The 24,096-nt window shown below is 42.3% G+C and overlaps 1 long non-coding RNA gene across 1 annotated transcript in view; it reads right to left on the reverse strand.

Moving 5' to 3' along the window:
• Positions 1 to 10,107: 10,107 nt before the first annotated feature.
• Positions 10,108 to 24,096, reverse strand: part of LOC129215429 (uncharacterized) — a 30,434-nt gene continuing 16,445 nt past the window's right edge. The window contains exon 3 of the long non-coding RNA XR_008579998.1: positions 10,108 to 13,077. This is a non-coding gene — a long non-coding RNA (uncharacterized LOC129215429). The remainder of the gene's footprint in view (positions 13,078 to 24,096) is intronic.

Here is a 24,096-nt window from a genome sequence, read left to right on the forward strand (position 1 = left end):
CACTAACTTTCCTGCCACTGTAGGGATCCTCACACTGATCAAATGCCTCCTCTAATCTGCTTTTCAGAGTCACTGCTTTCCTTTCCCCCCTATTCTGTTTATGTTGTTCTGTGTTTGTAGACACAGAATTTGGTTTCTTCTCATATTAAAATGCATGTCATTTAAATGCGCTCTGTTGTTCAGTATTCCTGATCTCTCTGAAGGGCTGCCTCCTCCTGAGTCTTTGGCAGAGTACCTCTCCAATACACCTGTAAATGTTAGGAGCTGGAATTTAACATTCACTGCCAAGTACGTTCAATAGTAGTGAATTCAGTATTGACCTCTGCATAGCCTCCCTCTAAGAGTATTTTCCTTCACTGATTACTCCTCGCTAAATTGTATTTTTCAAAATTTGCCAGTTATTCATTATTTTACCTATGTAATGTTTTCTCCATTGAAAATAAGAAGGATGTTTTCTGCTCTCATGGCAAGACTGGCAGAGACAGTTTTAGCTGTCTCTTTTTGCCTTCCTCTATAGTTTTACACACGACGCACTTACTAGGGACCATGCAGGCATTTTCATCCAATGAAATCTCTCCTGTCGTGCTGAAGCGTGACATGGCTGAAGCTCAGCGTAAGCCTTGCTGTCCTCCCACGCACCAGCATGGGCTTGTGACATCTCACCAAGCGTCTAAGGTCCACCCACCTCCAAGTGCAGGGACAAGGCTCCATGGTCTGAGTGGTCCCACTCAGTCCTTTATCTCTGGTTTAAGCCAGATTCCCATGAACTGTCCCTACTTCTATATCCTTACCCAGTTTATACGGCTAAAGAGGAAAGAAGTAGAGATGTATGAGAGGACCATTGTGGCCGTCAAAGACAGAATTATGCTCTGGCTTTCAAGGACTATGTTATTATACTGTCCCAGAACTCTCATCTCTAGTCCTTTTTGAATACTTTAAGACCTTTAATAAAACATCCCTTCTACAGATCTCAATAATCCAAATTTTAAACATAAATTGGATCTGAGAGGGGAAGGAGCTTCTCAGCCAATGCCTTTAGGATACCTGGCAGCAGCCTCTGTGAGCCTGCAGAGTATTAAGTAGCATTCTAAGTTACTAATGATTTAGAAAATACATTGTCACCCTTAGGCAATACAAGCATATCAGTCTGATACTTTTCAAATAGAAAACAGAAATGTTCATTGAATACATCCGCTTTTTCTGCACAATTATTTTTATTATTTTCCCTCTCCTTGGGATATACATATACAATTACCAAAATTCCTAATAGATTTATATATACAACAAATAAACTTCGTGTTCTCAGTCTTGCAGGACTTGAAATTCTTCATCACTTCTCTATGTTCCATAACTTCAGATCAATAATGATTGCTACTTATTTCCTTGTCTGTATTTTTACACTGTGTTTTTTAATACCTAATTCCTCACCTCCATTATACTACCAAAGCAAGACGGCATTTCCAGCAAAGCTGCTTTTTTTCTTGATAATGGAATACTGTATTTTTTTGACCATTCATCCAAAATAAATTCTATTTTTATTTATGCTTTCTTTCTGGCTTTTTCCTTTGCATGATTTCTGCTCACAGTCTCCCTGTGGTGCTTGGAGGATTGCCTTTGTAGCACCAAATATTTATACTGCTGTTAGGATAATTTTTCCTTGCTCAGACTGAAAGTAATTAGATCCTGGTCACTGGTCACCATCCAGTTTTAATCCAAAAAATTATTAATTGCTCACCAGCCATCACAGGCAGGCACTTCATAAAAATACATTTGTTGTCTCTTCACCTGTAGCTCAGGTATGAACTCCCAGGTATTAATGACAATTATTATCAATTTCAGTGTTTCTCTAAATGGGAAAAATTTATATCAGGTGCAGAAACTACTCTTGGGCCAAGAGAACTAATTGGCTGCATCCTAACCCCTTACTGGAGGTAGGTCTGCTGTATGTGCTAGCCATACCCACTCCTGTTTTCTACAGAAAGAAAACCCAAGGACAGGACTGGACTTGACCCCTTCACATACCTGGACACAGACTCCTATTACTTTTCCTTTTCTGCACTCCATTTCTCAATCCTTTGAGGAAAACCTTCTGGAAGGAGGCTTCTGCTTCCTCCATTTCTCTTGCCCTACCCCTTGTGATAAAGTACTCCTTACCTCTTCCTTCTCCCTTAGTCCTTTCCTGCGTTCATCTCCCCCTCAGTGGTGTCATGGCACTTTTCTCCATAACCCACTGTCTCTTCTTTTATTTTGTCATATGTAGGGATTACTTTTTCCAGAAGATTACTGCTTGTAATAGGCTCTGTGTGTTTACACTTCTATTAAAATCTTCAAAACCATACATTGGGAAATCAAGTCTTACCTTGCAGTATAATATTAATGAACAACCTGGCCTGAGGTTCCTCAATACATCATGACTCCGTGGGAGGCGAGTCATCTGAACACCTTACTGCTCACATCAGGTCGTCCATCTTTCTCCCAGGAGCAAAGAAAAAGAGAAGTCAACAGTGTGTCTGATGGCAATTACCACAGAAGTATTCACATGTCTCCCACCTTTAACTCAGTGTTTAGTCCTGTTTGCTTAAAACACAGCCTTAAGAGGAAAAAAGAGAACACTAAGTGACAAACACCACGGGCACAGCTTAGCTGAGATAAAACAAGATTTTATTTTTAAGCAAACTTAGGCTGTCTTGTGCCTGCTGTCCAAAACCTAGAGCAGGCTCAGTGTGACAGCAAGGTCCCCTGTCCCCCCCGCAGCACCCAGCTCGTTCCTGCTGCTCAGACCCCTGCAACCCCCGTGCAGCGGTACCCCCGCACCCCCAGCCACGGCTAAGCATTTTGCCTTCCCTCTCCCCCTTCCCTCCCTAACACAACCAGCAGGAGCTGTGTTAAGCTCTTTTAATAAACAAAACTTTTAGTTCTTTTCATCTTCAAAGCCTTTTTTTACAACCATTAACTAATCAATCCTCACAAGACCTCAAGAGAGTTGATGGAGTTGTTCTAACCAGCAGTTAGCTCTCAGGGCGCTTCGATTAACCTGACCATTTAGACAGAAGGAGAAAGTGAAGTATGTGTGGATTTTTTTTTTTTTAGTTTTTTTTTTTTTTTTACAAGAGCAGAGACTGAAGCAACACAGGAACTAGAGCTATGAGAGTGTGGTTTCCGATTTCCACTTCTGAAACCGCTATGCTGCATCTCTCATAACCCCCTTCCCTCCTGCTCCCCCTTGCACCCCCTCAAGGTAAACTGAAACCCTTACAATACAAAAAAGATCGAAGAAAAGGTTTTTCCTCAAAGTGACGTTCCTCCTGCAGAAACTGTCTCCTTGATTAACTCTATCCCAAAACAAGGGACTGATTACTTTTTAACCTTTACAGAAGCCTGAATACAAACTTACCATGCACTGCACACTTGGAGATTTATTGAAATTTGATTACAAATACCAAAGGGAAACATGCACTGCATCTTGAGCAGCTTTACAAAAAGTCAGTCTAGACAATCTTTTATGAATGACTCAATCTATGCATATCATGAAAGAAAACACGCGACACTTACTAACTGTCATTTCTAATTGGACATGGCTAGAATATATGCGTTCTTAAATAAAAACCCAGAAGTAGCGGGAAGGTATTTTAAAGGCAAAAACTCCACTACAGCTAAATACATTCAGGAGTGATTGCAACAAACAGATGTAAATTATTTTTTCAGACTTCAGGGATCACTTTGAAATGATTCTCAATATATCTAGGCCTCCCCAACCTCAGAGTAGCATAAAGCAAAAGAAAAAGGATCTGCATGATTTATACATATTTTTTAACCTTTGTTTTTAAGAAGGGCTCTTAGAAATTCTTTCTCTCTCTCTCTCTCTCTCTGATATTCATGCAGCTGTGCGGAGGAGGCATGTGACCAGGAGGATGGTCCGTGCCCCGCTGGTGGCCCCGGGGCTGGTGCCAGGACCACCTCCAGCAGCAGCAGCCTGAGCCATGCAAGCGTACCCAGCTCTCAAACCCCACCACTGCGCCTGATGATTCTCCAGCAGCACAAGTAACAGAGAACACCAAGGCGGTCACCAAGCATGTGGAAAAAAATAAATAAATTGGTCAAAAAATTCATAAGCTATCATGACAAGCAAGGACACCTGCCTCCATCAGAAGGTTAATGGGAAGAAATAATTATTAGGATAAAATCACCAACCATCCCAGAAAGACTGTCATGGGCCCCATGTCTAAGGAGGAGTGGTTGCCCCACCATGCACAGGGCAGGTGCCCCCAACCGAGGTGCAGCCCCCCAGGACAGGGGCAGTGTCAGGGTCCCTCGAGGGCCCTGAGGTGACACCCAGGGAGCTCAGTCAGGGCAGCAGGGCCAGGGAACCACCATGGTGATGCTCAGAGCAGGCCTGGTGGTCAGGCTGAGCCAAAATTGTGCCCCTTTCCCAGGAAAGCGAGTCCTAGGTGGTGGTCTTGGAGGGGACATATGGGGGAAATCAGTGCCTACAGATGGTCTGACAATACCTTCTGAACCAAGTGGTGGCCCATTAAATCTTCCTTACCCACTTGAGTTCTAAATGCAACTTAACCAAGCAGAAGAGTAGAGCAACCTGTCGTGAAGGTTGTGCGTGTCCTGGCTTCAGAGAGAGATATTTTCTTGCAGACTGCATGCCCAGGAGTGATGACTGCAATACCGGCATAGCAGTTACAATTTCATTTGATGAAATGAAATCATGAGGTGAATTTTTTGGAGAAAAAAATTTTGCTGTACTTCCTCTAAAACTCCCAGTGAACAGAGTACAACTCACTGTATATGTTTTTTAGACCCAAGAAGTGAACAGAGCTTCAGCCTGGCTTATAAACAAACAAAGCCAGGACACAGCAGCTCTACCTCAGCCAACATTGTTAGCGAGCTCAAAAAGGGGAGCTGAAAGGACACCGGCCCTGTTGAATCTTTTGGCACAGTTTCAAAGAGGTTAAGTGAGCCCAAGCTGCACCGTGAGCAGGTTAAGGGAGTTGATGCATCCAAAAACTAGTAATTTTTCTTTAGAGTTAGTTTTTGGCCAGCTCATCTCCTTGAATTACCAGCACTGGTGAGAGCACCGGCCGAAGGTGAGGAGAGGACAGAGCCACACCAGCACTGATGTGGGTCAGTGTGTGCTGCCGTGAAACCACCACCCCAGGAGCTGTACTACACACGAAAACATCTACAGACACCGTGCTCAAGGCCTGCTCTGAACAGCTGTGAAAATAAACCTGATCAATTGTATCTTCATCTATGGAGAAAGTAATCTTAAACGAGGCTCAGGTCTGCCTTCCACTGGGATCTTCCAATAACATCAAGTGCAAACATGTTGAAAGGCTCTCCTTAATTTTCAGAGGCGAATCTGAGTGCTCCCATCCAGCCTGTCACCAGCATATGAGAAATGCCAGGAACAAGACAGACGCCTTGCCCACCAGCAGTCTCCATCTCCCGGGTCACTCCCAGAGGGCTGTTAATGCCAGTGAAAATTAACGGAGTTACAGTCACACCCATTTCATCAATCCTGGATATCGCTAAGCTATACCTAGGGATCCTCCATCTGAGCTACAGGAATAAACCCAAACCACATAAATGTACACAGATGTTTTTTAATAGATGGATATATCCATTAAAGGTAGATTATGTCCTTCTAGCAAGTTCCCGGAATAGCCCTATCTCTGGATTTGGAAAACATGCCCAGTTCCTAACCTTTTAAGCAGCTTCCTTTATTACCTGTCAGATATCTAATAAGTCGTATACAACATGGGCACAAGCACCACATTAATGGTATAGTCACACAAACACTTCTCCGGCAGCAAAGCTAGGTCAAGAAGTTCCCCTGCCACTTGGTCCAGCTCCAGCTTTAGCATTTCTTCACCGTACCAGCCCAACTGTCTGAGGCGCTGCACTCTCGGCGAGACTGCTGAAATTGCCAGGATGAAAAACAAAACAGAAAAACCTCTTCCATTGCTGTCTCTTCCTCTCCAGCAAGGAAAAGGGGGTGGAGAGGGCAGGCAGAATAGAAATAGAAATTTGGAAAAGCTTTTCCAATATTAAAATAGAAGAGGGCAAAAAAATACTTGAACTGACTTTGCCATCTTTACCAAGACCTCACACTCATAGCTGTGCATAGAGAAGTACATACCAACAGAAGAAACCATTCATCCACCTGTATTAAGTCAGGCAGAAGCCCTGCTAGAGACAGCCTAGGAGATAGCAAGCATTCAAACTGTAACAAAACTACAATTTAACGTTCAGGGCAATTCAATCTGAGATTTGGCTTAATGTTTTCTCAACAAAAAAAAGGAAACAGTTATACTTATAGGGTGACAGCATGACTGAATTATTAGGGTACAGCCCGGATGAGGGAAGAGGTCCCAACCAGTTCCCGCACGCACCACCGGCTCTGCTGACACGAGGCAACCAGGAACGACCAACAGCGAAACCATCGAGAGTGATGGGGCTTGGCTTCGCCGCACTACAACTCCCACTTAGAGGGTCTCTTTCAGAAGTCAAATGGCCTTAACCCAATTTAAAGCAGTGAAAGTGAACTGAATTAAGAATCCTTGAATCCAGAATAAATCCCCAGATGGTTTTCATCCTGCTAACAGGAGGGTAGGAGTAAAGGAGTCCTTGGCTCTTTTCATTTCATGCAGCCTCATCAAAATTCCCTGCTGCACTGATCAAGTTAAGGTCAAAGATTTGTGACCCCACTGGTCTGCAACTTGCTAGAAATTTGCTTAATTTTCATCCCAAATTTATTCATGGCCAATTTATTCCAATTTATCCTCATAACAACACTGTCCTTTGGGTTAAATGGCTGTTCTCCTGCTCTGCTCCGTGTACTCCAGGCAATATCTTACCTTCTTGCAGCAATCATTTTGCTAGATGAACGAGCCAACCTTTCTAATTTTTCTTTCAAAAGGAGAATATCTTTCCAGTGAAATTTTCCAAAAGTCTCTCCTCTCCTGCTCTAGAGTTCAGCTTCCTTGGGCCTGGATGACCAGTACTGTACACAGTATTTCAGATATTATTTCACTGTTGCCATGGATGATGAAATAAATTTTAAAAATTAACTCAGATTTACCCATTTAATTTTTCCTTTTATTATTTACACCAAGAAACTTAAAAAATATCAAGAAAACTTTTTGAGCCCATACCTCACTATTTTGACACAAACCTGTGAAAATTAATACTTGAGAATGTTTTCCCTCATGCTGCATTCTGAGGCAACACAGTCTGAATTGGAGACTAATGAAAATACCTCTATATATTGTTATGTCAGGATCAAATAATTCATACCACATACCTTAAATAATATAACTGGCAAAGAAATAATATGCTGCTTAGTCTCAATAACCTTTTCTAAACATCCTATTCAAGGTTACGGGTAGGTTATAAAGATTCTGTTTTCCAGAAATTGAAAACCTCTACTAAAAACCATAACAGTTATGGAATACAAGACACTGTAGCAGTCTGTAAAATGTACTTAATTTTATCTCTATATTTAATTATTTCTTTTCAAGATTTTTACTAGGGTCTCCAACTGCTGATGCTTTTTGTCATTAAAATGATAAAATGAGCCAACGGTTACTACTTTAAATTTTGTTACCTAGCCCCAGGATGGTGCCAACAGTTATGCAAAGCTTAATGGCCAGAATGTATCTATTTATTCGCTTTGTTTCTTGACTGCTATGAATGTAAGCAACAATCTTACAGACTATTTTCAATGGAACAGGGCTTTATGATTTAGGGGGTGGTGGTTTTGTTTTATGGTTTGGTTTTTGTTTTGTTTGTTTGTTTTTACAGTAAGACCTCTGTCTCCATGTGCCATGGGGTGTGTGTGTGCACGTGCTTGTGGGTGTATCTTCAGCTCAGATAGCGACTTGTGAAAAAGCAGGTCCATCGTAAGAAAGATTGCTATTCTGATTTATACTACTATGAACTTAGAATGACTACTGAAAAAGCCATTAGATAGAAAAAACGTGTACCGGTTTAGCTGAATATTAATGCCATTCCTATGCAACTGAATGGCCACCTTTTGAAATTTGAGATGCTGAATCCCAGGGCTGCCATTTTAAAATTGGCAGAGCAACTTTTGCCCATGACCTCAATATTTTACAAAATATGTCTGTGTAAAAATTGCTACCCCATCACCACGCAAATATTTTCCTCCCTCAAACAGAGGAAATGCAGGCAGGCTCCACAAAGCAAGCTCTTACAGAGGTAGGACAAGACTCCTGGAGTCTCGTCTACTGTAGAACCATGTCCTCAGAGTGAGCTCCATTAGGTCGCATATATACAAACAAAATTAAAGCCTAAACCACTTTGTTCACTTCAAATTCTTAGCAATTCAATTGTCCGAAGGACTGTTGGGGCTCCTGAGTTAGCTGTAGGAATAGATACCTTCAGTGATCTAAGTCAGCGAAGGGGAAAGAAAAAAAAAAGTTATGTTCTTACAAGCTATTCTATGACGATTTATATTTGCACTCAGTTGACTCATCTGCAGCTCTGAGTGCATTCACTTGTACCGTATAGTTGAATAAGACTTGGCAGTTAAAAAAAAAACTTCATAAAAATTAATATCACATCTTCACAAAAATTAATTTTTTGGTTGCTTCTCCTGTCGTCTTGAACCAGATTTAGCCTCCTGGAAAGGTAACAAGAATGTTCTTTTATGTTGAGCTATCTGCACAAGGCACTAAAATTCAGCTTTGTGAGCATCCTGAATGAGAAAAATCACATATTTCATTTTATTTTTAAATCACAGCATGTCAAAATGAACCACGTAGAATAGCAGGGACTCATTTCTTTATGCCTAACAATAATCACTAACTTTGTCTCATTTCCATTCGTGCATACCTTGTGTGAAACAGAGAGGCAGATAACAGGAGCTCTATATTCCACAATGGCAAATTTTATTTTCTGTTTCTTAGATGCTGTATAATAGAGCATCTGAACTCCAGAAGTCAACTTATAACACTGCCTTGGTTTACAGCTGGGTTGAAGCTTTAGGGCCCAATTTTGGTGGACCTCCACACATGCAACTCTCTTACAAGTTAATGCAAGCTTTGATATGAGAATTGAGATAAAATACTGGGCTAATGCCTAGCTTATTACACTTCAAAGAGTAGCATTTCAGCTGAGGCAGAGAAAATACACCTACTCCAAAGACAGTAGTCATCTTCCGTTTAGTGGACCAGAACTTTCGCATCATTACTGAGAAGAAAATTCTAGCTACCCTTAGTAAAAGGAAATAGCACAGTTGCAACGCCAAATATTTGTGGTTTCTAGGATGCTTAGAGAATGTAGCCAGCAGTGGGCAAACACTAATACTATATTTCTTCCAAAAAATAATTGTACTTACCATATATATGTGTGTATATATGAGAGAGTGTGTGTGCGTGTATGTATATATATTTGAAAAAAAGCTAGAAAGCTTTTTAAAAATGTAAAAAGGTTTTTTCCTCCCCCTCTTGTAAGCAGAATAAAGATTGTGTAAACTGCTCCCTGGGCCATCAATAGCGGCTGGAGAACAGGAATGCTGCTGACAGCAGTTGCTATTCTTTTGATACACCAGATACATGCCTCGCATTCCCGCGGCAGCTGTCACCACAATTAGTCCTTGTACGGCCAAAAGGGGGTGGGGAAGGAGGGAGTTCTTCTGGAGAACATTTGGTTTCCATGGATAAGCCTTGCTTCTTCTGCCGCAGTACTATCAACCGTCCGAATCATGAAGTCTTTATACTGTAACTCCATTCATACATATCTTTTGCCTTTTAGTGAAGATTTCTGAGAGGAATGCTTAATGAATTCCAACCTTGGTTTGTGAAGCTTCATGCCAGTGAAACTGGGGAAAAAAAACCAAACAAATGTTTTCTCAGAGTCAAGTTATCTAGTACATGAATGAAACGTCTACTGAAATCAGGAAAAGTTTTGCTTAGTAAGTTTTGGCTCTCTTTTTACACTTTTTGTATTTGAAAATGATTTCTGACTCAGATAGGATAATATGGAAGATTTGAAGGCTTACTAAATGGTTGATTTTATATAAAGCCATACATAGCAGAATTTGTGTAAGGAAACAATGGGTGTTGATTACTAATAGAACTTGGCATGTATTTTTCTCTTAACACAAAATAACTCCCGTAATCACAACAATTTCATAATCTCCAATACCCAGAAACAATTAAAGGTTCTGTCTGGTCTCCAGTAACAAGATTTGAAAACATACCGATAACCAAAATGCTCTATAGACTTTAAGTAGGGAGATATATATACATATTTTAGACAAATCACAAACTGATTTGAAAGTTCTATGTTAAAAACATAGAAATGCATGAATTTATTTTTTTTTAAAGTAGCTAAAAGTTGCACGTCAGCACATCTTCAGATATTTCTATTGCATCATGATGAACAGACGATTTGTGCCTAGAGGTCAACATCATCTCCGTTCACCACAGTTGGAATAGAAGTTGAGTAGATTGATGCAGAGCTGTCAAGACTGTTGTTTCCCCTGCAGGCTACATAATTTTTGCCCTCTCCAGAAGCCAAAAGGGGAGGCAGTGTAATCCATTGGTTTGCCTCCAGCTCAGAGTTCAAAATGCATTGGGGGTTTATTGATTTGTGTGCATTATGGAACAGCTTGATCACTGATATCTTTTCAATAAAAGTCATGTTCTGCTTCCCTGACTTAATTCATAATTTGATTATCCAAATCCAGATTTCCCAGGGGCTCTCGTAAGATATTCCAAACAAACATTTCACTCCTTTTCCTCGTATGCCTGCATTTCTCATGCTATCCTATTCAAGACTGAGATTTGCTATGAGAACAACGAGAAGGTACCTTTCTGTCCAAGAGGAGAAGGGAACAATTTCTGCAGAATGCTTACCATTCCATTGCAAACCCAGACCCTGTTACTGCTAGCCCTGTGAATAATCACACACAGCTCTAAAATAATTTGATCTTCTGCTTTCGTTTCATGTTTTCAAGGCTGGAGGATAAACTGGGACAAAACTAAAATTTATTTTCCCTTCTTCTCATTTGTACCCTTCCTACTGACCATGATGGCAGAGGGTCGCATCCAAAACATAGCATGCAGGTTTTATTAATTCTCATTTGAAGTCTTACATGGTACATGATATTTATATCCTAGGCTCTCCTTTAGAGGATATATTTATCTCTACATCACTCAAATACAGAAATGCACAGTAAAAACTAGATTTTGCATTCTGTTCTCTATTTCCTTCCCCTGCAATACTCATATATTAAGCAACTATTACTATAGAGTTAGCATGATCAAATGGGTAGAGCTGTAGGTTACAAGTGAGCGATCTGCCACCAGTTCACAGTTGCACTGGCAGCGCGCTCCACCACTGACTAGTTTCTTCCAGGGGAGCGTTTTCCACCAAGAGTTCGTTCTACCTGAGCATCTTAAGGTGCTTCACAGGCACGAAGTCAGTCAGTGCTCTGCTCCTCATTATTTTAAACTTGCTGTTCGTTGAAAGAAGGCTGAAAGAGCTGTATAAGTAAACTGAATAGGATTTTCAGAAGCTCTGTATACAAGCATAGAAAAGTCAGAGCACAACTGACCTGCCCAGTAAACCAGTGGCCGAGCTAGAAGACACCTTTGCAGTCCCCTACTCCAGCAGCGACTCAGCCTATATAACCGCTGCTGAGAGTTCGGCGTGTGCCAGGCTCCCCAGACTGAACAGAAGAGAGTGGTATGAATTTTACCTGTGGAAAGAAAATACTTTGGGTGAAGCACCAGGAGCTCCCCAGAAGGCAGCAGCCAAACTCAGCGCACCTCTCCTCGGAGAGAGCTCACTAGAGGGAGCGCACACACCGCCGCCGCCCCTTGCTATCGCCGCAATCTGAGGGAGGAGACCGCCTCGAATTTTCAAGTCTCCTCAACCGCTGAAAGTGAAATGAAAATAATAAATCCTAATGAATAGACATAAAAATCACCATTGCAATTTTCTGGGGAGGGTTTTCCTTTAAAGAAATTTGATTTTAGAAGCAAGTCTGATTGTTCTGATGGGAAAAATACAATACTAATAAAAAGATGAACTTGTTAATGAATAAATCCCATCTCCCTTTCTAGAAACATAAAGGCAGTTTTCCCACCCCTTCCCATTTTCAACAGTTGCACTGGGATAATGAAATAATCTCATCACCATACGGTCTGCAAAAAGAAGAGAAACCAGGGAATTTTGACGGTCTGTGAAATGAAGACTTGTTTTTTTCCCCACCTTTCATCAGTTTATTTTCCTAATCCTCTATTGCTGATAGATTCTGATGTAAACAATTGCATAGCCAAATGATTAAATACCATCCGCGGGGTCTGTTGGGCAGCAGCAGCTCTTCTGGAAACAACTGCTGCAAGCTCAAACTGAAGACCTGAAGAGAGGAAGCTGCGCTATGGAGGAGCTACTCTCTGCTCTTACTCGTACTCACCTTTCCAAAACAGACCAGTGATGTGTCTTCAGGTGATTTTTTCAGAGCTCTATGCCAATGTGTTGTTGATTTGTTTAAAAAACAAATTGCTATGCCTTCGACTTACTATTTTTTCAACTAGGAACTTTACATAATTAGCACATAAATCACCTGAGCCTGATGCTGAGGCAGTTCTCTGTGGTCTAAAATGTCCCTTTGAAGTACGAGATGCACATCAACTCCTTCAGCCTGCATAGTTGCACATCCACCCTCTCCATTTCCTCCATCCAGCTGCAGATGCTCTGGGTAGTGCCTTCCATTTGCCCGCTGATGTCTGCACCTGAAGCAACTGTTGCATGTCCCAAACTCTGCTCCTGGCTTCTCTCCTACCCCTTTTTCTTTTGTTTTTTCTTTTTCTCTTTTCTTGCTTTTACTTTTCATATAGTTATGCAACAAGACTGCAAATGTCCCTCCTGACCCATTTACAACCCCCTGGTGAAATTACCCTTGATCATCCCATTGCTCTGCATTCTTCACAGGCCGTTTACATTTGCTGCCTGTTTCACTTGCACAGTTCTTCAGGCACTGCTGCATGAAGGAATTTCTCTTCTGACCCTTATGTGGTGTGCATTCCGCTCCTAATTCAAAGCAATCAGAAGAGAGGTCTCCTCAGGAGAAAGGCCAAAGTCACACTTAGTCACTCTTGCAAGCAGATACACACAAAGGTTTGATGATCATTTGCAGAAATGTCAGGAGGTTAATAGCAATCAGCTCTATTTACGTAGGCACATAAAAAAACCCCAAAAAACCCCACGTTGTGAGTGCGTGCATGTTGAGAAAGAAAGGGAGAGAAGAAGAAAAGCCTTTGCAAAGAACTAAAACTAATCCCTTTGTCCTAAAGAGTCACAGAGAAATATCAAGGCAGCCACCACAGCCTGCAAATCCCAGTAACTTGGCAGTGTAAACCCAATGTTGCCAAAGAGACAACCTTTAAAAAGAAACTCCTGTAGCCCTCTCTAGCGGAGTGCACCATCCCAGCCCTGTCAGATTGCTGTAGGTCATGAGTGGAACATATTGAGGGTTTATTTCTCTAATAAAGGGAGTAAGTCACTTTCTCTGCATCTGGATTACAGTGATCTTTCAGCAGCTGCCACGAAATCCTGGCTTGGTGGTGGTAACTGGGAATTGTTCCCCACTGCTGCTCAGCAGTTCTAGCAGGCTCATGTGACATGCTTTCCCAAACAAATACAGATAACCAATTTATATAAAAAACCAAACAAACCCCAGTCAGTATAAAAAAGAAAGGCAATGCTTTTCAATACTGATGACAGTTTTCTCTATGTGCATTTTCTCACTCTTTTTTTCATCAGTTCTCTGACATTTTTAAATTGTCTTTAGTGCCAAGCCTTCGTTCCAAATAGATCAATCTGAACTGAGCGTGATGCAAGAATCAATACGGCTTGGGAAGAATTAAGCCCATTTCTCTCTTGAGTCTTTGAAGCCTCTTAAAGTGCCAAATATTTTTCCCATTAACTGTACCGTAGCCAACCTACTAAATAGCTGGATGATGCTTCTTAATTTTTCAAAGCATTGCTCTGAATTAGTGAAAGATTAATCTTTAAAGAGTATTGGCTGCTAAGGGAACCTGACAAGCTACCTGCACAGACATGACACAGGGATCTGTGAGGCCCCTTTATCCAAGGCATTCTGGATCTTCCACTTCTAGTGTTTCCTACTCCAAGACCTGACAGATAAGAGGCCTTTTTGCAGCAAAGATCTCACTTTTACTACCATTTCAGGGAAAACAAAATGACCTTCTAAAACACAACAGAAGCAAATCTTTAAACACTACAACAGAGTTGCTCAAGCTTTTCCTGAAATTCTTTGCCTGCTGCTTTAGCACTCATACAATTCTTGTCAGTTTTGGTAAGCGCACAAATATTTGTGTCAAGCACACCAGCTACCAAGTTGGCAGCGTGGTTTGCTGATACACTTTTCTGGTGATTCCCCTCCAAAAGTATGACAGTTTATTACAAGCCAAGAAGAGAACATGTGAGACATCAGCATGATTTTGGGAGAGAATTGGATAAGAAAGCCTAAGATGACACAACACAATTTGGTCTTCGTGAAAAGATGGTCTGAATAGTCTTATGGTAGTACTTAAAGACTACATTCGAGGAAAGACAATACAGCAGGAAAACCCTTTGTCTGTTAGAACCAAATTTTGAATCAAAGCTATTAGAGAAATTGAACAGGAGAATCCAAAGAAATAAGTGAAGATTTTTATTTTTAAAAATAACCAGTAATCAGCCACAATCAGGCCACAACCTCAAATGGGAAATGGAAGCTTTTCCTCCATCATGTGCAACCTCTTGCCCAGCAATGAAATAATGTAATACTTCTATCCTTTTTCAAGTTTTTCCAGGCACAATATCAAGCACATCCACCCTCATCTCTGCAGGCTGTTGCAGGGTACTCCATTTCTCTAATAAGAGGTACCTTAGTGAGCAACTTTCACTGCACCAAACTTTTGGACCAACTCCAATTCAATCAATGGTGAAACTGTACAAGCTCTTTGAAAGGCAAGACCTCACATAGTCACAGCTCACCTGTTGTTTCCTCTCCTCACCTGGAGATGGATATTGACCTTGCCATTCCAGCGTGTGTGGGCATACATGATAATAAAGCTTTAATAAATACCATAAGTACCACTTTGATTGAGAGCAAAGTTGGTTCATGTTGGCAGGGAGACAGATGAGAGGAGAAATACCTCAGGAAGTTATTTTGCTCCAAGTCCATTAGTAAAAGGTCTAGATAATCTACTACATGAACACTATTTAGGCCACTGAAATGCCTTTAATTACAGCTCTCATAATTGGAGTTACTACTATAATAAAAGGGCAAAAGCTTGATCTGGTTTGCTTGAAAAAATGAAGGCCCTATTAAAATTAATTTATAATAGCAGGCTTTATTCTGATAAGGGCATATTTGTTCAGACTGATTTTATGCAGTGCTGATATGCTTTCAGTAAAAGAATGGCTCTTCCCAGGGCTAATGTTGCTGTGATGGAAGTAGAGAAAGCACCACTTTGCTGAACCTGGACATGGGCAGCTGTACATTTTGGTCTGGCTCAGTCTCTTCTTTTGCATTCAAGACAGTTAGTCTGGTAGTGTTTGGACTGTTTTTGCAGAGCGTGTAATGCTTGCCTAGGTGCTTTATTAAATTCAGAATACACTAGCACATTCAAGTCACTTCCACAAAATGCTCCCCTGAGCCAGAGAGACACACTGCTGTCACATCTGACCAACTAAAGGAATTTCCAATCTCACTCTACAGTTTCTGCCCCTCTGCTGGAGTTTATTTGGCTGAAAGACATCAACATTAAATTAAAAGAAGCAGTAAGGAAAATCCCTTGTCCCAGAAATGTGTTTGGGGCTAGCTAAATGCGTATGGGAAAGAGGAGGAAATAGAGTGGGTCAGGAAGTTTGTGATAAATAGACTTTATCAAAATGAAAGTTTTGTAGCCAAGGGACCACATTTCCAATGTCTGTGCATGTTTTTATACTTAAAAGTATATATATCCAATTTTCCAGTCCTAAAGTGAAAGCCGATGTTGTGGTTTAGGCCCAGCCGGCAGCAGAGCACCATGCGGCCGCTCGCTCACCCCTCCCCCAGCAGGATGGGGAGGAGAAGTATAACAAAAGGCTTGGGTGGAGATAAGGACAGGGAGAGATCACTCACTAATTATCGTCACGAGCAAAACAGACCGAACTTAGAGAGGAAATTCATCTAATTTATTACTAAACAAAACAGAGTAGAGGAGTGAGAAAATAAAATCAAATCTTAAAACACCTCCCCCCACCCCTCCCATCTTCCCTGGCTCAACTTCACTCCCAGCTTCAACCTCCTCCCCCCTCAGCAGCACAGGGGGACGGGGAATGGGGGTTACGGTCAGTTCATCACACGGTGTTTCTGCTGCTGCTTCATCCTCAGGGGGAGGACTCCTCTCATCGTTCCCCTGCTCCAGCATGGGGTCTCTCCGACGGGCTACAGTCCTTCCTGAACTGCTCCAGCGTGGGTCTCTCCCACAGGGTGCAGCCCTTCAGGAGCAAACTGCTCCAGCATGGGGTCCCCCACGGGGTCACAAGTCCTGCCAGCAAACCTGCTCCAGCCTGGGCTCCTCTCTCCACAGGGCCACAGGTCCTGCCAGGAACTTGCTCCAGCCTGGGCTTCCCACGGGGCCACAGCCTCCTTCAGGTGCCTCCACCTGCTCTGGGGTGGGGTCCTCCATGGGCTGCAGGTGGAATCTCTACACCCCCTCATCCTTCCTCCATGGGCTGCAGGGGGACAGCCTGCTTCACCATGGTCTTCGCCATGGGCTGCAGGGGGATCTCTGCTCCGGCGCCTGGAGCACCTCCTCCCCCTCCTTCTGCACTGACCTGGGTGTCTGCAGAGTTTCTTACATCTTCTCACTCCTCTCTCCGGCTGCAAAAGCCCCCCAAACTGTTTTTTTTTCCTTCTTAAATATGTTATCACAGAGGCGCTGATTGGCTTGGCCTTGGCCAGCGGCGGGTCCATCTTGGAGCCGGCTGGCATTGGCTCTGTCAGACACAGGGGAAGCTTCTAGCAGCTTCTCACAGAAGCCACCCCTGTAGCCCCTCCCGCTACCAAAACCTTGCCACACAAACCCAACACAGCCGATTAAGAGATTGACAATGCGAAAGTGAAAACAAAAGTGGTGGAAATTGAACTGAAAGTATTAAAGATTATTGAAATATAACTTTTGGTTGATCAAGCCACATTCTTTTCTTCCTCCAAAACACATGGAAACATACAGTCAGTTTAAGAATAGCTTCAAAGTTCTAAAGTTTGTCTTCCGCTCTGGTCAAATATCCCCTCTAAGAGTCTCTCTACCCTCCTATGTTTCTTTAATAAAATAGATTAGCCTTTGTTTTGAAGAAGAGCACTGTAAGCTAAAGATAATTCAGCTTCAGTGTTATACCTGGGGACTCCCCACATGCCTCAGCCACAGACAAGGAATACCTGCTGGTTAAATATTAGCTTGAACCATCAAGTCAGCCATGAATGGTATTTAAAACACCACAACAGATGCAGTTTAGAACTACAGAGAAGGCAGAAAAACTCTGCTCAAAGAGCTAGTATATCTCATTGAATCTAATTATGTCTTTAATAGAATGCCTGTTCACAAAATATAGCTCTTGAGAAAATTTTATGGTAAACAGAGGGATCTAAAAAAAAGACAAAAACCCCCTAAAAGAATAATTGAGCAGAAGGTAAAAAAATTGTTTTGTCACAATGTTAGTCAGAAACGGTGAATTTTACTTCCCTGAAAATTCAGTTTGGCAAAATTTTTGTTCAAATTAAAGGTTTCTAGATACCAGAACAGCAAATATTAGACATCTAAATCTTTTATCTGATTCTGCACTGCCAGCTTTTAATAGGAGATTGGAGACTTTAGTTACAAATTGTGATGCAAACCCAATATTTTTAGGCAAGTAAGTGTATGAAGTGCTCCGCTGGAATGCAGAAAAAAGCTTTAAGTCTCTTTTCCTATATCCATCAGTATAGTGTTATGTACTGAAAGACCAAGAAGAGATGACATTAGTGCCTAAGCTAATCTGAATGCGCAAAATAATTAATTCTACTATTCTGGTCTACCCAAATCCAACACTTCAGCTGTACAAGCACCTGTGCTGAGTTCAGTAGCAATCAACAGGGGGGTTTGCAAGAAGATACTTTACATAGACATCTTTAAATTAAACTGTCTTCCACATCTGGTCACTGTGCTTACAGCGATGTGTTTTCAATGTAATACTCGATCGCAGATTTCTTATGTGAATCTGGGCAAGCTGCTGGCGGGGGGGGTGTGTGTACATTAATTTCCCATCTGTGTAATGGTAACAGGTCTTTTTTGTGCTTAAGAAAGGTGTCCTGGGAATATAGAAGTTAAAGGATGAAGCGCACAGGTACTCTAGCAGAAAAGATTGTGCCAGCAAAACAAAGAGCAAGCAAGTCTGAAACTACTCACAAACTCTCTAGACGACTAACTCTTACTATTCAGGCAAGGGCTGGGAGCCATGAGCCATGCACTGCGTTTTCTAATTTGTGCTTTTCTGAGGCTAGGGGAATGAATTTCGTGGTTGACAGGTGCCCACTCAGCTTAGCCATAGCCCCTGGGTGGGGTGATATTTAGTAAAAACACGTCTGTGATATCAGTGACATAATTATGGAGGGCAAAGGGTGGTCAGACACCATTGGGTCACATCAATACCTAGACACTAGAAAAGGAATTTTAGGAAGTGTTCATTTGCTGCAGCAAAAGCAATAATCACAAGCAGAACTTCCCCAGGAATGTTTTCTGACCTCAACCGTATTGTCTATCTGGTGACAGCAACAGCCACTTTGGAGAATCATAACACCAGACAATAAATACCGTCCTAGTAGAAATATCTACAGTGAAGGTTGTATAAAGGAGATAACTGGGCCACAACCAGTCTGGCCATTTTCAGTGTGCCAGGTTTTGCAGCACCAGCACTCTTCACCCTGGAGTTCTGTGTGACTGCACCTTTTCTTGCCTCAGTGCACTGCCCCTGGTTTTCCTCTCCTCTGCTGATGGTGCTCAACTTACCTGCCCTGCAAACATTCTCACGTTTACCCTTCCTCATCCGTCCCTCCTCAGTTGTTCCCCACTGCCATGACTTTTTCTCCATTAATCTCCTGAAAAGCAGTCCATGAAGGACATCAATCGTGTATGCAGCTATAGGGTTTTTTCATTAAATATGAAGACTAATTTGACAGGTGCACATTTTCATCAATTGTCTTACTAAATCACTGCTATCCCACTTCCTCCTTTGTCACTTAGCTCTGGCATTTTATTTGTCATCTCCATTTGCCGCCATTGCATCTGCTTAAGCTGTGAGCTCTTAAGAATGAGAGCCTTGATTGTCTGTACAGCAAGACACTGACTGAGTGTAAGGCTGTGTAAAATAATGAAGATTTTTCTCAAGTCTCCGTTAATACATTGGCAATTTCAAAGCAGTTCCAAACGCACAGGCGGGCACATAAATGCCTGGCAGAAATTGGTGCTGTCAGCAAGGAGGTCAGAGACTGAAAAGGCCTTAAAGACTAGCCATTCTGATGCATTTGAGAACAGCTAGCATGAAATTGGTTCCATTCTCTTTTAAAGGATTTTAAAAAGCACCTAACAGCAGCCAAATTCTGCTCCCATGGAAGTCAAAAGCTTTGCCATTCACATTAATGCAAACAATTGGACAAATGCCAAGTGCCTTCCAAAGTCCTGTCCCACACACCTGGTTTATATTCAACATATGCATGTATGTATCTTAATGACTGCACTTCAGCTAGCAATACTAATAAAACCCAAATAAACCCGGCAGAAGAGACCAATATTTTTCACTTATTTTTTATGATGCTTATTTATTAACCATGCAGTCTTGTAACCATTGCAGTATTTCCCAGCATGAAATAAAATATAAAAAATACATAAACAAAACATAAAATAAATGAAACAAGCAAAAAATACATTTTTAGCTACTGCTGAAATCAGAATACCAACTCTACATGTGAAGGCATTAGTAGCACTGCGTGAGCTAATTAAACTCACCTTGCTATTTGTTCTGCAGCCCCTCTCTCTGGCATTTCAAGGACCATATAGATGCTTCCAAGACACGTGTCAGAAAGCATATGGCCACCTGTCCAAGCCCACTTGGTGCTAGCAAACGAACGGCTGTGAACTTGGTACCTGTATGTATCGTTGAGTTAGTAGGAAAACAAGGTCTTATTAGTCCCACATTCTCTGTGTTTATCAGAACAGCAGTTGTCACATTTGCGGAGCAGGCAGCTTTGGCATTAACGGCAGGCAGAAAGTGCCCCAGGGAAGTGGAGGCAACAGCAGCATTGACTGCAGCCGACAGACAGGGTGCAGGCTTATTGTGGATGTTACCTGCCTGTTTCTTCTCCTTTCCAATGTTATTTTTACGCTCAAGTTGCTCTTACTTCTGAAGTAACGCGTGACTCGTGCTGCAGAGTGCTTCAGATTCACCACTTTGTTTTGCTCAACAAAGAAATAAGAGGGGCCTCCCAGTCTAGGTTATTATACCCCCAAATATAGCCCAAGGAAGAAATTTCTGCCTAGCTGATCCACAGCTTAAGGGGCTGCTGCATATTAAATTATGGGGAACCCAGCAAAAGGGTGAGAGAGATTTGGGTGGCAAAGTTTAAAAACGAGGTGGTGGAGGTGGGGGCAGAGAATTCCATCCCAGGTGGTGCTGGTGTCCTGTAGTCAAACAGGGTCTGCGGAATTGAAAAGGTCTGCCTTTCCAAGAGCATCCTAAATTGTAGGCCACTTTAAAAGATACTTCAAGCTAAACACCCAAACGTTTTTGGAAACGTGAGTTGTCAGCATGAGAGGGCAGAAGCAGGCAGGGCACAGGTGCCGTGGCTGCTGGTGGGTAGGTAGAAGCCCCCTCCCCCAGGGCAGAGGAAGATATTTTCTGACCATAAAAAACCCTCACAAACCAATAAACAAAACATCCCCCTTCAAATATCAGCTCTGCAGGACAGTTATTCTTTGCTTTCCAGCAAGTGCCAATGCAGCATCTAAAAAGGTGCTTTGTGGTTATTTTCCCTTTCCTTAGCCTAAGCTTTGAGGTAGCTGTGGTCTAACACTGTGTTTTGTGCCTCCTGCGAAGATGCAGGCATTGCCCTCTGACAGTACCTGCTGGGAGAACATGACATACTCTCAACTAATCTTTTCTAACAGGGAGAAAATGACCTCTTGTGTAAAAGATTTTCCCAGATTCATGCCTCAGTTTACCCAGCAGGACAAATACGATTGCCAGAAGAAATCTAAAAACTAGTTCAAACTAAGAAACACCACCAGCTCAAATCCTTACTCACTCAGCAAGAATCAACGCAGGAAATCTACAGAGGCTTTTGGTGAAGGCTCAGTGAGGTATTTCTACTGTAACTTGTTAAATTTCTAGGTAGTGCAAGTAAGCGTGATAGTACAGAGCCATGGGGCCTGGCACTCCTGTTAGCTTGCTACTTAAGCTTAAACTCGCCAACTATTTTTAGGACATGAGTGAAGCTATTCTGCCAGGAATTAACTACAGTGTCAAGGACTAGGTTTGAATGGAAAGAGCTCACTATAAAACACCAGCCCCAGCCTCACCCAGAAACAGATGAAAATTACACTGAGCTTTCTGCTGCTTAATCAGCTCATTTTTTCCACATACATGCATTAATCAATTTATACTTAACAATGAGGATTTTCTGAAAAACTGAAAGATTCAAAAAAGGCATAAAACCAAGTTACAGTACCTAATTTTCAAAATTATTTCAAGATTTTTTTTTTTTTTTTTTCCCTCTGGTGAAGCAACTGCTGAGGCAGGAGGAGGTTGCTCATCTTCCCCCCCCCCAGCCAGTGACAGGATGCCACAGTGATACTCTCCTTCCTGGCCGAGCTGGCAGGATTTGCTAGGCAGCACGGCACAGCTCCAGGTGCTGCTAGCCCTGCAGGTGAGCTGCTCCCCATCCCTTCCACTCCCTCCCTACCCCTTGCTGCTGGCTGCCCTTCACGCTCTGCTCCTCCTTCCTCTGCTAGCCAATCTGGCCAGCTATTTCTCTCATCTTTTTGTCCTCTTGGCCTTTTTCTTTCAAAAATATCTATTAAAATGAACAAAACTACTTGCAAAATGTTTTAGGACTGCTTGGTGCCTGCTTTAAAGTGTCTCTCTCCCTCTCAGCCAGATGTCCAAAAATCCTTATTGGACTTCCCTCTCCCCAGTGTAGCCCTCGGTCTCCAGGCTTACAGAAGGCATTGCTTTCAAATCAGCTTTTTTACGTGATTTCTAAGCTAGCCAAAAGGGAGCAATCCTGCCTTGACCCATAGCTCCACTGAGATTAATGGGCCCCTGTGCTCATTAATGGGCTCATCTTTAGATCTCTTCCTAATCTTTCCACTCCTTTTGTTCTGGCCTTCCTACTATTTAATTTCAACTCCAGACAGGTCAGTCTTATTTTTTTAGAATATCATTAATTTGTATTGTGACAGACCAGTTTTCACCTTCAAAAGTATCCATGGACAGTCGGAAGAACCAAAGACGATGACAGTCTGTGAAAATGATAACCGGCTGTGGAGTATTGCACTTCGCAGCCTACAGCCGCTCGTGGCCCTGCACAGGAAGAAAAATGGGAGCAAGGGGACAATGGCCATGAACTTGTAATTGCCAGAAGTCTAATGGGGCACAGAGTTAAAAGGCAGTTTGTTTTTAGCTTTTCCCCCCTCTTTATTATAATGTCCCTTAATTGCTTCACTTCCTGAAAGTCTTAAGACAGCCTGGTATCCCAGGGAAACACATCAGTGAAGGGAAGACAAAGACTTGGCTAGCTAAAATCAGAAAGCTTTCCTTCAGATCCCCCAAAGCAGTTCCAAGTCTGCTGCGGAAGTAGCCAAGGAGAGTTTCGCAGCTGTCCTTACTAGTGCAGTCAAAGTAGTGAAGTAGAAGTCCAAAATAAATTAAAAAGAAATAAAAAGACACTTAATTTTAGGAACTGCTAATTCCTAATTTATTGAGACATGATAAGGCATTTTCTGGGAGGCTGAGAATAATTAAGCTGTATGTGTGGTCACTACTTATAAAAACTACCAACCCCTTCTCTGTTTTTCCAGTTCCCCCAAATCCAAATTATGAACCTACATTCAAAACTCCTCACGCTAGACTTGGATGAAGAGACATCACACACAATGTACATACAGGCTGGCAAACTTGGGCAGTATCAGTCTATGAAACTGAGCGCAGACTAATTTTTTTTCATGGATAACACTTTATATTATTGCAAGTTTTAATGCTCCCAAGTGCTAAGGGAACATAAAACTAGCATCTTAAATTATTGCCTTATCTGTGGAGACAGAGCCTCACAGTCTGCTTCTGGGGTACACTTTCATAATCAGTTAGGGAACATCTCTTCTTCAGAATTAGAAAATGGAAGTTTAATAACCTAGTTAACCCAAAATAGAAAATAGCTTAAGTATTAACAATGTATTAAAAAAACTCTCCCAAAGTTTTCAAAAACATTGGGCCAGATACTTTTTCCTTTACGATTCCCTCTTTCCACTCCGCTGATGCTACAGGCCAAACCACCAGCAGACCTTCACTACCACCTCCCTCCCCCCAATAGTTCTGCTGTTTTAAGATGTTACTATTCCTCCCTCATGCTGCTTTTTACCACTCCATCACCAAAACTGGCCTAAGAAAATCCAAGAGCACTCCTCAGCCACTCAGGCACAGAGCCCTGCTCCTTATCTCCCACCGACCGGGTCTTTGGCGCTGAGCCGCCAAGCTTTGGCCACAGACTCTGCTTGGGGGGACATCAGCCCCCGGCACAGGGTGGTACCAGGCACCTGCGGAAACCCACCTCTCCCGCTGCTGCAGATGCTCGGGCAGCACGCAGCTTCCCTGGACTCTAGGCAAGATCAAAACCTCTCCTCTGGTATTCACAGTGAGGGAAACTGGTCCTCCTGTCAGCTGGCTGTCAGAGACCGCTGCGCATTAACTTCAGGGTTTTAATTAGTTGTTCTCTATAAGGGCACAATCCATTCTCAGTGTAATTGC

Source organism: Grus americana, chromosome 1, assembly GCF_028858705.1.
Source record: "Grus americana isolate bGruAme1 chromosome 1, bGruAme1.mat, whole genome shotgun sequence".
Taxonomy (NCBI): domain Eukaryota; kingdom Metazoa; phylum Chordata; class Aves; order Gruiformes; family Gruidae; genus Grus; species Grus americana.